Raw genomic sequence first — 12,120 nt, forward strand, 5'->3', positions numbered from 1 at the left:
TTATTTCTGGTGAATCAGTGTAATTCTTTACTGTGGAAGGCTTTGGGGGCTGGGTCATGAGGTATATTCAAGGCTGAGACAGATTTTTAATCAGCAAGTGAATGAAGAGTTGTGGGGATAAGGCAGCAGAGTGGTTTTGAGGATTATCACATCAGAGGAGCTTTGATGGGACAAATGGTTGACATCTACTCCAATATCTAATGCAGCCCAGAATCATATAATACTAAAGCCCCTTTTGTTTATGACATGGGAGATGGTTCAATACAGTTACATGAAATGCACTTGAACTAAAATATATTTGCATTGCATTTTCACCTGCAAGTAGGGTTCCCACTTCTGAAGGTAATGAAAAGCCAAGCAGGGAATAAGACAGAAGCAGAACCAAGCAGTAGAAGAATGACTTATTGATAGTTTGTTGTTGCAAATTAATGAAAATGCATCAAAAATCTCCATAATGAATGAATTTCATAACTTGCATGTTTTTAATAGACATCAGGAGACTGTGGGCTTTCTCAAAGTAATGATGATTTGGAGATGCCGGTGTTGGACTGGGGTGTACACAGTTAAAAATCACACAACACCAGGTTATAGTCCAACAGGTTTAATTGGAAGCACACTAGCTTTCGGAGTGACGACAATCACCTGATCAAGGAGCGTCGCTCCGAAAGCTAGTGTGCTTCCAATTAAACCTGTTGGATTATAACCTGGTGTTGTGTGATTTTTATCAAAGTAATGAGTGTGAGTAGGCTATTTCCCAAGGCAGAGCCTCAGCCTCATTCACAACCTCAGATATCTCAAAGGGCATCACAGACGAGGAAGTATCTCATCAAATGCAGTCATCATTATAACGCAGGAGATGTAGCAGCCAATTTACCTCTGGGTGGCAATCTGAAAAGATTGATGCAGATTGCTACAGAAAAGATTTACAAGGACATTGCTGGGATTGGAAGACTTGAGGAATCGGGAGAGGCTGAATAGGCTGGTGCATTTTTCCCTGAAGCATCAAATGCTGAGGAATGACATTATAGAGGTTTATAAAATTATGAGGGGCATTGATATGTGAGTAGCCAATGTCTTTTTCCTAGGATGGGGAGTCCAAAACTAGAGGGTGCTATGGGGAAAATCACCAGTCTTGGAGCCAGAGTCTGGGTTCAGTGACAGAGTTTATCACACAAGGAAATACTGGAGCTCTGATAAGAGAAAGCCACCAACAGCACAGTGGTCAGCTGTGAGTCTTCTCTCGACCCAGAGCACATGTCAAGCCACTTTTATACATCTTATGATACAACAGGTCAGTGGTCAGGTTATTGTCTTTGTAACATGATTTGTTTATGGTAATCATTGCAGAATCATTGATAGTTTTAATATAGTCATTGTTTGCTCCAGCCTTTGTTAGTTTCAACGTGGTTTGTTGTTAGTTTCAATGCAGACCTTGTCAGTTTCAATGCAGATGTTGTCAGTTTCAATTTCTGCGTGGAAATCCATTGCTCTAGTAAAGAGTGCTAATTGCTCTTCCTGAGAAGGATGATTACTGCAGCCCTGGCTATTAGCACTCTGTATTGAGTCTGTATCAAACTGTTAGCATGTCTATCAAAAGTGTTGGCTGAACCCAGACACTTCAGTGGCAGTGTACATTACTCGTGCATTCTCTCCCCCACCCCCCTTAAACTCATCAACTAGGTTGTGAGTGCATTGTGCTGGCATTCTGGTGGCCCCAGTCAGTGTCTGTGTTTGCTCTGGTGTCTCTCTCCATACTGTGGTCTGACGGCCATCTTATGTGTCAACTGGCCAACTGTTGACTCAGTGGCCATCTTGTGTGTCTATATGCCTAGTGTCACCCTGCCCCGTGCCATCTCCCACTTCAAGGGCACAAGTTTAAGGTGACTTGGGAAAGATTTAAAAAGGACTTGAGGGGTAACCTTTTGATACAAGGTGGTGCATGTATGGAACGGGATGCCAGAGGAAGTGGTGGATGCTGGTACAATTACAACATTTCAAAGGCATCTGTGAATATGTGAATAGGAGGTGTTTAGAAGGATATGGGCCAAATGCTGGCAAATATGACTAGGTCAGATTGGGATGTTTTGTCAGTTTGGACAAGTTGGACCAAAGGGTTTTGTCCCATACTGTATGACTCTATGGTAATGACCAGATATTCTGTGTTTGGTAACATTTAGCTGAGGGATAAGCAATAGCCAAGAAAATAGGGGAAAATCCCGATATTCTTCAAACTCTTGGGATTCTTTACATTCACCCGACAACATCTTTGTTTAAGGTAAAGTTTGTAAAACAGCACCTCTGACAATAGAGCACACTCACAATAGAGCATTGGAATATCAATTTGAACTGAAAATTGAAGTCCCTAGCATATCTGAACCCGTTGTCTTTTAATATAAGAAGTGAAAGGTGCTACCAACTGAGCCACAGCTGACACTGAACAGTTGCATTTGTATATCAGCCATATAGAACATAGAACATAGAACATAGAAGGATACAGCGCACAATGCCCTCGATGCCCTCGATGTTGCGCCGACCGAATCCTACCTAACCTATACTAGCCCAATAACTTCCAAATGCCTATCCAATGCCCGCTTAAATGACCATAAAGAAGGAGAGTTCACCACTGATACGGGCAGGGCATTCCATGAACTCACAACCCGCTGTGTGAAGAATCTACCCCTAACATCTGTCCTATACCTACCACCCCTTAATTTAAAGCTATGTCCCCTAGTAACACCTGACTCCATTAGCGGTAAAAGGTTCTTAGTATCTACCCTATCTAAACCCCTAATCATCTTATACACTTCTATCAGATCTCCCCTAAACCTTCTCTTCTCCAATGAGAACAGCCCCAAGTGCCTCAGCCTTTCCTCATAAGATTTTCCTACCATTCCAGGCAACATCCTGGTAAACCTCCTCTGCACTCGTTCTAAAGCTTCCACATCCTTCCTATAGTATGGCGACCAAAACTGCACACAATACTCCAGATGAGGCCGCACCAGAGTCTTATACAACTGCAACATGACCTCAGGACTCCGGAACTCAATTCCTCTGCCAATAAAGCCCAGTACACCATATGCAAACACAGGGAGAATGTGCAAACTCCACATAGACAGTCACCTGAGGCTGGAATTGAACCTGGGACCCTGGTGCTGTGAGGCATAAGTGCTAACCACTGAGCCACTGTGCTGCCCTAAACTTTCTGAATTGCCAGGAATACCACCATAGTTGGTGTAATATCACCTTGTAATTGGAGCTCAATTATCATTCCAGTAAATCTATGCTGCTCTCCCTCTGAAGCCAAAATATCGTGCTTATGTTTTATTTCTGTTTATTCACAGGATCTGGGCATCAGTTGCTAGGCCAGTATTTATTGCCCATCCATAATGGCTCTCAAGATATTGGTGAGCCACCTTCTTGAACAGTGACAGTCTTTGGGGTATAAGCATATTCCCAATTAGGGAGGGAGTTCCAGGATTACAACTTTACCATTTCCCAGGATGCTTCCTGGACTGGAGGTTGAGGGAGCTGGGCTTTTCTCATTGGAGTGAAGAAGAATGAGAGGTGACTTGATAGAGGTGTACAAGATGATGAGAAGCATAGATAGAGTGGATAGTCAGAGATTCTTTCCCATGGCAAAAGTGTGTATCACATGGGGGCCTAATTTTAAGGTGATCGGAGGAAGGTTTCGAGGAGACGTCAGAGTTTGGTTCTTTACACAGAGAGTGGCGGGTCCATGGAATGCACAGCCAGCAGTGGGAGTATAGTCAGATACATTAGGGATATTTAAGCGACTCATGGGAAGGTAAATGAGAGATAGTACAATGTAGGGTATTTAGGTTAGTCTGATCTTAGAGCAGGATAAAAGGCCGGCACAACATTGAGGGCCGAAGGGCCTATACTCTGCTGTACTGTTCTATGTTCTATGAAGGAAAGGGGATATCTTACCAAATTGAGATGTTGTGTGGCTTGTAGCAGAATTTGCAGGTGGTGGTGTTGCAATGCATCTGCTGTTCTTGTCTTCCTCAATTTTAGAGGTGATTGGTTTGGAAAGTGCTGTCGGAGGAGGATTGGAGAGTTGCACAATCTAACCCAAGCTTTATACACCGCAGTATAACTTTTCTTCCTTTGCATTCTATCACTTCAAATATAAGTCCCAACATTCCATCAACCTTTTTGTGACAATGTGTGTGTGACCATATTCCCTTAACCCATTCTCAAATACCAACATCAAGAGATGAATATACAATACAGCACAGGAACAGGCCCTTTGGCCTATCAAGCTTGCGCCAATTCCTAAACCTTATTGAGTCCTGCTACATTTTGCCTTTGCGTGGTTTGTATCCCTCTGTTCCTCTCCCATTCATGTGTCTATCAAGACACATCTTAAATTTTACTAACATACCTGCTTCCCCCACCTCCACTGGCAGTGCGTTCCAGGCACCCAACATCCTGTGGGTGAGATCTTTTGCCCGCACTTCTCTCCTAAACTTTTCCCCTCTCATCTTGAACTGTGCGCTCTTGCTGTTGATCTTTCCACTCTGGGAGAAAGCCTCTGACTATCCACCCTATCTATGCCTCTCATAATTTTGTCACCCCTCAGTCTCTGTCATTCCAATGAAATCAATCTGAGTCTATCCAACCTCTCTTCATAACTAAAGCCTTCCAGATTTGGCAACACTCTGGTAAACTTTCTTTGCACTCTCTCCAAATCATCCACATCCTTCTGGTAATGTGGCAAACAGAATTGTGTGCAATTCTCCAATGTGGCCTAACTGAAGTTTTGTACAGCTGTACCATAATTTGTCAACTTTTATATTCAGTGCCCCAGCCAATGAAGACAAGTGTGCTGTGTGCCTCCTAGACCACCTTATCCACTTGTGTTCTCACTTTCAGGGATCTGTGGACCTGTATACCCAGATCGCTCTGAATATCAATGCCCCTAATGGTTCAGGAGGAAAAGAAAAGGTGCGGGAGATGTTGGGTTGAGAGGGAATCAAAGTGCAGCTGCAGCCAGAGGGGGTGAGATTTTCTGTGTCAGTCTAAGGACTCGGTTTACATTCCGAGTTCTGCTTCGGAGCTGAATCAGGATGGCAATCGTGATGTGAATCAAGTTTCTCTTTGATTCACAACAGCTGGAAATGTGAAACAAAATGCAGGCAAAATAAACACGCCGTGCAAGGAAACTCACTGCCATCCACCAGCCCACTTTCAATATCGACTCTTAGAAAAACCTAGAGAAAAGGTTCAGATTCTGAGAATACAAACTGATAAAGCCCTGGCTCCCCAGGAGGTTGGAAGAGAATGCAGACTGATGGAAATCTTTTTCTTAGGGCTGAGCTCTAGCCAATCCTCCTGAGATCCTAGATTATAAACTGCTCAGAGTGACTACAGGACAGCTCTCTCTCACTGCTTTATTAAAAATATTGACCTTCACAGCCTCAGTCAATTCTGCTCCTGAGAGACGGATATAATGGTCACGACAACAGAAGCAGAATTCGGTCCCTTCTCTTTTCTCATTTACAAAAATACTTCTTCCAATTTGAACTAGACTTCTGGTGTCACCAAGGTTGAACTATAATCCACCCTGAAGGAAGGAGTCACACTGTCATAAGTATCTCAAAGGCATCGAGGGATTATCCCTCAAGGATCAATGGTTCCTCCCTCTGGAAAAGTCATGTGACTGTCCCCAGGACCCAGAGCCTATCAGGGCCTTGATTGGTTAAGCCTGCCATGGCTAAAATTCCAGCTCAAGAAGACTGACTTGGTCCCATTATCAAGTGGGATTTCCTGGAATCTTTGCATGAAATCATAGAATCCCTACGGTGTGGAATCACACTGTTCTGCCCATCGAGTCTGCACTGACCCTCTGAACAGCATCCCACTCAGATCCAGCTCCCTACCCTATTCCCTAACCCCACATTTACCTTGGCTAATCCACAGAGCTGAAGCATCCCTGGTCACTACAGGATAATTTAGCATGCTTAATCCAACTAATCTGCACATAGAGTCAACTAGGTAAAAACAATGACTGCAGATGCTGGAAACCAGAGTCTCGATTAGAGTGGTGCTGGAAAAGCACAGCAGATCAGGCAGCATCCGAGGAGCAGGAAAATCAACGTTTCGGGCAAAAGCCATTCATTAGGAATAGAGGCAGGGTGCCTGCAGAGTGGAGAGATAAATGAGAGGGGGGTGGGAGTGGGGAGAAAGTAGCATAGAGTGCAATAGGTGAATGGGGGTGGGGATGGAGGCGATAGGTCAGAGAAGAGGGTGGGGAAAGGTAGCAAAGAGTACAATGGGTGAATGGGGTGGGGGTGAAGATGATAGGTCAGAGAGGAGGGTGGAGTGGATAGGTGGGAAGGAAGATAGACAGATAGGACAGGTCACGAGGGTGGCGCTGAGCTGGAAGTTTGGAGCTAGAGTTACACAGCAGGGAAACAGACCCTTTGGTCCAAACAGTCCATGCTGAAAATAATCCCAAACTAAACATGTCCCACCTGCCTGCTCCTGGCCCATATCCCTCCAAACCTTTCTTATTCACGTATCTATCCAAATGTCTTTTAAACATTGTAAGTGTACCCCCATCTACCACTTCCTAAGTAAGTTCATTCCATATGTGAACCACCCTCTGCGTAAAACATTTGCCCGTTATGTCTTTTTATAATCTCTCTCCTCTCATCCTAAAAATGTGTCCTCTGGTCTTGAAATCCCCCATCCCAGGGGTAAGACAACTACCATTAACTCGTTCTGTATCTCTTATTATTTTACAAACTTTTATAAGGTCACCTCTCAACTTCCTATGCTCCAGTGGAAAAAGTCCCAGCCTTTATAACTCAATCCTCCCATACCCGGCAACATCCTGGCAAATCTCTTCTGAACTTTCTCCAAATTGATAATATCCTTTGTATAACTGGGTGACTAGAACTGGACACAGTATTCCAGAAGAGGCCTCACCAATGTCCTGTACACCCTCAACATGACTTACCAAATCCTATTCTCAAAGGATTGAGCAATGAAGGCAAGCATGCCAACCATCTTTTTTAGCCACCCTGTCTATATGTGACACAAACTTCAAAGAATTATGTACCTTCACCCCTACGTCCCTCTGTTCTACACCACTATCCAAGAACCTACTATTAATTGTATAAGCCCTACCCTTGTTTGTTGAACCAAAATACAATACCTTGCATTTATCCAGATTGAACTCCATCTGCCATTTTTCAGCCCATTGACCCATTTGATCAAGATCCCTTTGTAATCTTAGAAAACCTTCTTCACTGTCTAAAATGCCACCACTTTTGGTGTCATCCACAAACTTACTAACCATGCCTTCTACTTTCACTTCCAAATCGTTTATATAAATGACAAACAAAAGAGAACCCAGAATCGATACACTGTGGAACACTAATGGTCACAGGCCTCCAGTCTGAAAAGCAACCTTGCACCATACTCTCTGTCTCCTGCCATTAAGCCAATTATATGTCCAATCAGCAAGCTCACCCTGAATTCCATGTGACCTAACATTACTAATTAGTCTACCACGTAGGATCTTGTCAAAGGCTTTACTAAAATTCAAATAAACAAAGTCTACTACTCTGCTGTCATCAATCTTTTTGGTAACTTTCTCAAAAAACTCAATCAAGTTTGTGAGACACAATTTTCCTCACACAAAGCCATGCTGACTATCCCTAACCAATCTTTACTTCTCTGAATATCCATAAATCCTATCTTTTATAATCACCTCCAACAGTTTAGCCACAACCAAAGTCAGACTCACAGGTCCATAGTTCCCCGGCTTTTCCTTACAACCTTTCTTAAACAGAGGTACAACATAAGCCACTCTCCTGTCATCAGTAATTATAGATGATGCAAATAGTTCTGCAAGGGTTCTCGCAATTTCCTCCCTTACTTCCCACAACATTCAGGGATATATTAGATTGGGTCCCGGAGATTTTTCCACCTTTATTTTCTCTAAGACCTCCTGAACTTACTCTTCTGTAATGTGAACTGTTTCTAAAACATCAAAGTTCATTTTTCTGCATTCTCTCGACTGCACCTCTTTCTCCACAGTAAAAGCTGATGCAAATATCCACTTTGTATCTCTTTAAGTTCCTGCAGTTCAACTTTAAGACTACTTTCCAGATCTTTAAGAAGTCCTATCCTCTCGCTCATAATGTATTCGTAGAATCTCTTCAGATTATCCTTAACCTTATCTGCCAATGCTATCATCTATCCCTTCTTTAGTTTCCTGATTTCTCTCTTAAAAATGCCCCTACACTCTTTTTATTGAGTAAGAAATTCAACTGCATCAATCTTTGGGCTGTGGGTGGAAACCAACACAGACCCAGGGAGAATGTGCAAACACCACATGGACTGGAATAGATCCTGGGTCCCTGGCACCGTGAGGTAGCAGTGCCCACCACCGAACCATCACGCTGCATGGGGCAGAATTCTATTGGAATGAAGTATTGTTTTCATCATTAGAAAAACAGAATTTGCAGGCCATATTAAATAAAAGACAATCAGAAAATATTGGTTCCTGCCGCATTTTTGAAAAAAGATCCACTTCGAGTGATGACCTTGATATTCTGTCAACACTTGATGGGGGCAAGACTGTGACCTCAGCGCCATTATAAAGAGCACATTGAAATGAAAAGCATTCAATTCAACAAAAACTATAATGAATTCTTCCTCTGCTGTTGCTATCATCGTGCCATTTACGCCAAAGATTCCTTTTCAGGAACTGTGAGAGTGAAAAAGGCTTCAGAATTTTTAGCTTAAAAAAAAATTGGAACTGTCTTGTGCTCAGCTTGAACCAGCCATTAAGAAAAGGCTCTTCTTGCATAAGTTGAGTCACTGACTTGGGAAATTATCAGAGCACAAAGGAACAAGGTTTATAATCTTTTCCGAAGCAACTATTAAGCCCCTTGAGCATGAAATATAGGCCAACCCTTCAGTGAAACAGCTGAGAGAGTTGTCTGAGGTCCAGTCTGCTTGCTTAAGAGCGGGGAAAGGATTCCAGGAAGTTGGAGAGGGAGCACTTTCCACAGCCTGGATATGTTAACCTCTCACTGATAAAGCCATGCCGAAACAGAACACCTGGTAATTTATTTATTATATGTTCCTCGGTACAAATTAGCTGCCTGGTAACCCATTGGTGACAAGGCACTTAGTTGTCATAAGATGTTACACATTCTTCTTGTTCCTTAACTAGCATTAAGTCTCATTCACCCATTAGCCCTGTGCTTGATAATCTACATTGGCTCCTAATCAATTAACATGTTGATTTTTAAATTCTCATCCTTTTAGTAAATCACTTGACCACCTCATGACCTCACTGCACCCCATCTGCCTCTGACCCCACAACCACCCAAGATATCTGCACTCATCAGATTCTGAACTTCTGAGCATGACAACCTCAATCACTTGAGAAATGAGGTTTATACCTTCGACTAGCTTTTCCAGCACCCCACTCTCGAATGATCTCCTGCACCTGCAGTCCCCGCTTTCTCTTAGCTGATGTGTACCTTCAATTACCCAGGTCCTAACGGATCCTGACTAGGCCAGTTAGCTAGATGGCGGGTTTGCAATGCAGATTAATGTATCTATTTTAGATTACTTACAATGTGGAAACAGGCCCTTCAGCCCAACCAGTCGTCACTGACCCTCCGAAGAGTAACCCACCCAGAATCATTTCCCTCCTAACACTAATGGGAAATTAAGCATGGCCAATTCACCTGACCTGCACATCTTTTGGATTGTGGGAGGAAACCAGAGTACTGAGAGGAAACCCACGCAGACACGGGGAGAATGTGCAAACTCCACACAGGCAGTCACCCGAGGCTGGATTCGAACCTGGGACGCTGTTGCTGTGAGGCAGCAGTGCTAACCACTGAGCCACTGTACTGCCCAATTCAGCAGCAGGCGAGGCTTCCATGAACAGCTCTCCCTCTCAACATCTTCCCTTACCTGGGTTGAGATGACCTTAAGTTAAACCGTCACCAATGTTCTCTCACAGAGACCAGCCCTATGATCCAGTAGGACTATGTTGACTTTACCTTTTTAACCAGGCTCTGAAGTTTCCTCCCTGAAATATCTGCTTACCCTTCTCCTTTTAAACACTCCTTAAAAGCTGCCTTGTTGACCAAATTTTGATACTTAATCAATTTACCTTGCTGCTTTGGGAACCAATACAATAAATCAGTTGCTGCTTTATTCTCAATACAGTGATTGTTTTGCAGACAAGATGGAATGTTTAATCGTAAGAAAAGCAGCATGCAAATACAGATTGTTGATGTTGTTGGACACAAGGGGAGCACATTTTTACTTGGGTGAAGGCGGGCATTTCCTGACCTTTGTGGAGTTCAGAGTCATTATAAATCTTCGCAACTCCTCAGGGAGTTGGTGAAGATTGTGGAAGCAGCAAAGGAAGTAGCCCAGTTGAGATTGAAATAGTACGGTCTTTGTTGTCGAGGGAGAAATGACAAAAATTATGTGAGGCAGATGGTAGAGATGACGCTGCCAGAAAGGTGGAGATCAGATAGAAAGATGGCGAGAGACTTCACTGCCGTGGCAACTGAAGAGGAGTGGGTGGCTGGCAGGAAATGATGGACAAGAATGATCATTCAACACCATGGCAAACCCAAGTAAAATGAGTGAAGGTTATCAAAGAAGAAGTGAACCTGACATAGCCATAGTATCATAGAGTCATAGAGATGTACAGCACGGAAACAGACCCCTTCATCCCACTCATCCATGCCAACCAGGTATCCCGCCTGCCAGCACCTGGCCCATATCACTGTAACCCTTCCTATTCATATACCCTTCCTATTCTTATGCCTTTTAAATGCTGCAATTGTACCAGCCTCCACCACTTCCTCTGGCAGCTCATTCCATACACACACTGCCCTCTGCATGAAAATGTTGCCCCTTAGGTCCCTTTTAAATCTTTCCCCTCTCACCTTAAACCTATGCCCACTAGTTCTGGACACCCCCATCCTAGGGAAAAGACTTTGTCTAGTTATCCTATCCATGCCTCTCATGATTTTATAAATCTCCATAAGGTCACCCCTCAGCCTCTGACATGACAGACACCTTTCTAATGCAATAACACACAAATGAACAGGCTTAAGATGCTCTGAATTCTGAACTTAGGTAATGGCGTAAAGAAATGAATGAATACTTAATGCTGCTCCTGCAGGCATTTCTAAGGAACCTGGCTAAGAGATGTAGCAACATGTTGTATTTTGGGTTTTGACCAGTTGATAAGAGATAACATTCAATTTTCTTATCAAGATTAGAAAACATGAAGATAGGACATGCTTTATATAAAACGGAAACCAAGAAAACATGAATGAAAATGAACTTGAAACAATGTCTCTTTCAGTTAAAAGTTTCACAGAAGGTTCATTGTTGCTGGTTGGTCTAAGCTTAACACTGACACAGTCAGCAGCAAGGACGAGGGAATGTGTTTGAACAATGTTCCATTCCATTGGACATTTGTAACAACAGAGAGATGGCCACAGACAGACAAAGACATAGAGCACCAAGGGTGAAGAGGGAGAGAAGGAACACCCCAAGCGCAGAAACACCAGACTTCATGAGCACAGTAAAAACCGGATCTCTAGTAGTCAGGAACCAGAAGGTACCCACTGCCCCACGACTCCGGGCACCCGGAACCAAGGAACAGAGCACAAAGACAGCACTGGACCTTCCTGGCTTTGCCCTCGCCCCAATTACACCGGATCAGGACAATGCACTCCCCCCCCCCCACCCCAGGGAGGAACAGGGCAGCTCCCCTGATCAAGTGGCAAAACATGCCCCTTACTCTGATTGAGGGACAATATGCCCCCCCCCCCATCCCCAGAGAGAGGGAGTGGACAGCTTCCCCAGCTCTGATCAAAGGACAATGGCTCCCGCGGGAGGAACAGGACTGCTTCCACCGGCCCCAGTTGAGGGACAATATCCCTCCCATTCTCAACCCCCACTGCCGCTGAGGGGAAACAGGACAGGGTCTCCCTGTTTACCAAATGCATTCAGCTCTGTGTGACTTGATTGTCCAGACATGATGGAGGTAAATGATAGTATGCTTCTGGAAGATATCATCACCCTCATGGAAAA

General features: G+C 43.8%; 1 protein-coding gene across 1 annotated transcript in view; it reads left to right on the top strand.

The window, feature by feature from the left end:
• LOC132828360 (prickle-like protein 1) overlaps positions 1-12,120 on the top strand; it is a 152,685-nt gene that overhangs the window by 50,637 nt on the left and 89,928 nt on the right. The gene's annotated exons all lie outside the window — the stretch shown is intronic.

The sequence above is a fragment of the Hemiscyllium ocellatum genome, chromosome 26 (assembly GCF_020745735.1).
Source record: "Hemiscyllium ocellatum isolate sHemOce1 chromosome 26, sHemOce1.pat.X.cur, whole genome shotgun sequence".
In the NCBI taxonomy this organism is placed as follows: Eukaryota; Metazoa; Chordata; class Chondrichthyes; order Orectolobiformes; family Hemiscylliidae; genus Hemiscyllium; species Hemiscyllium ocellatum.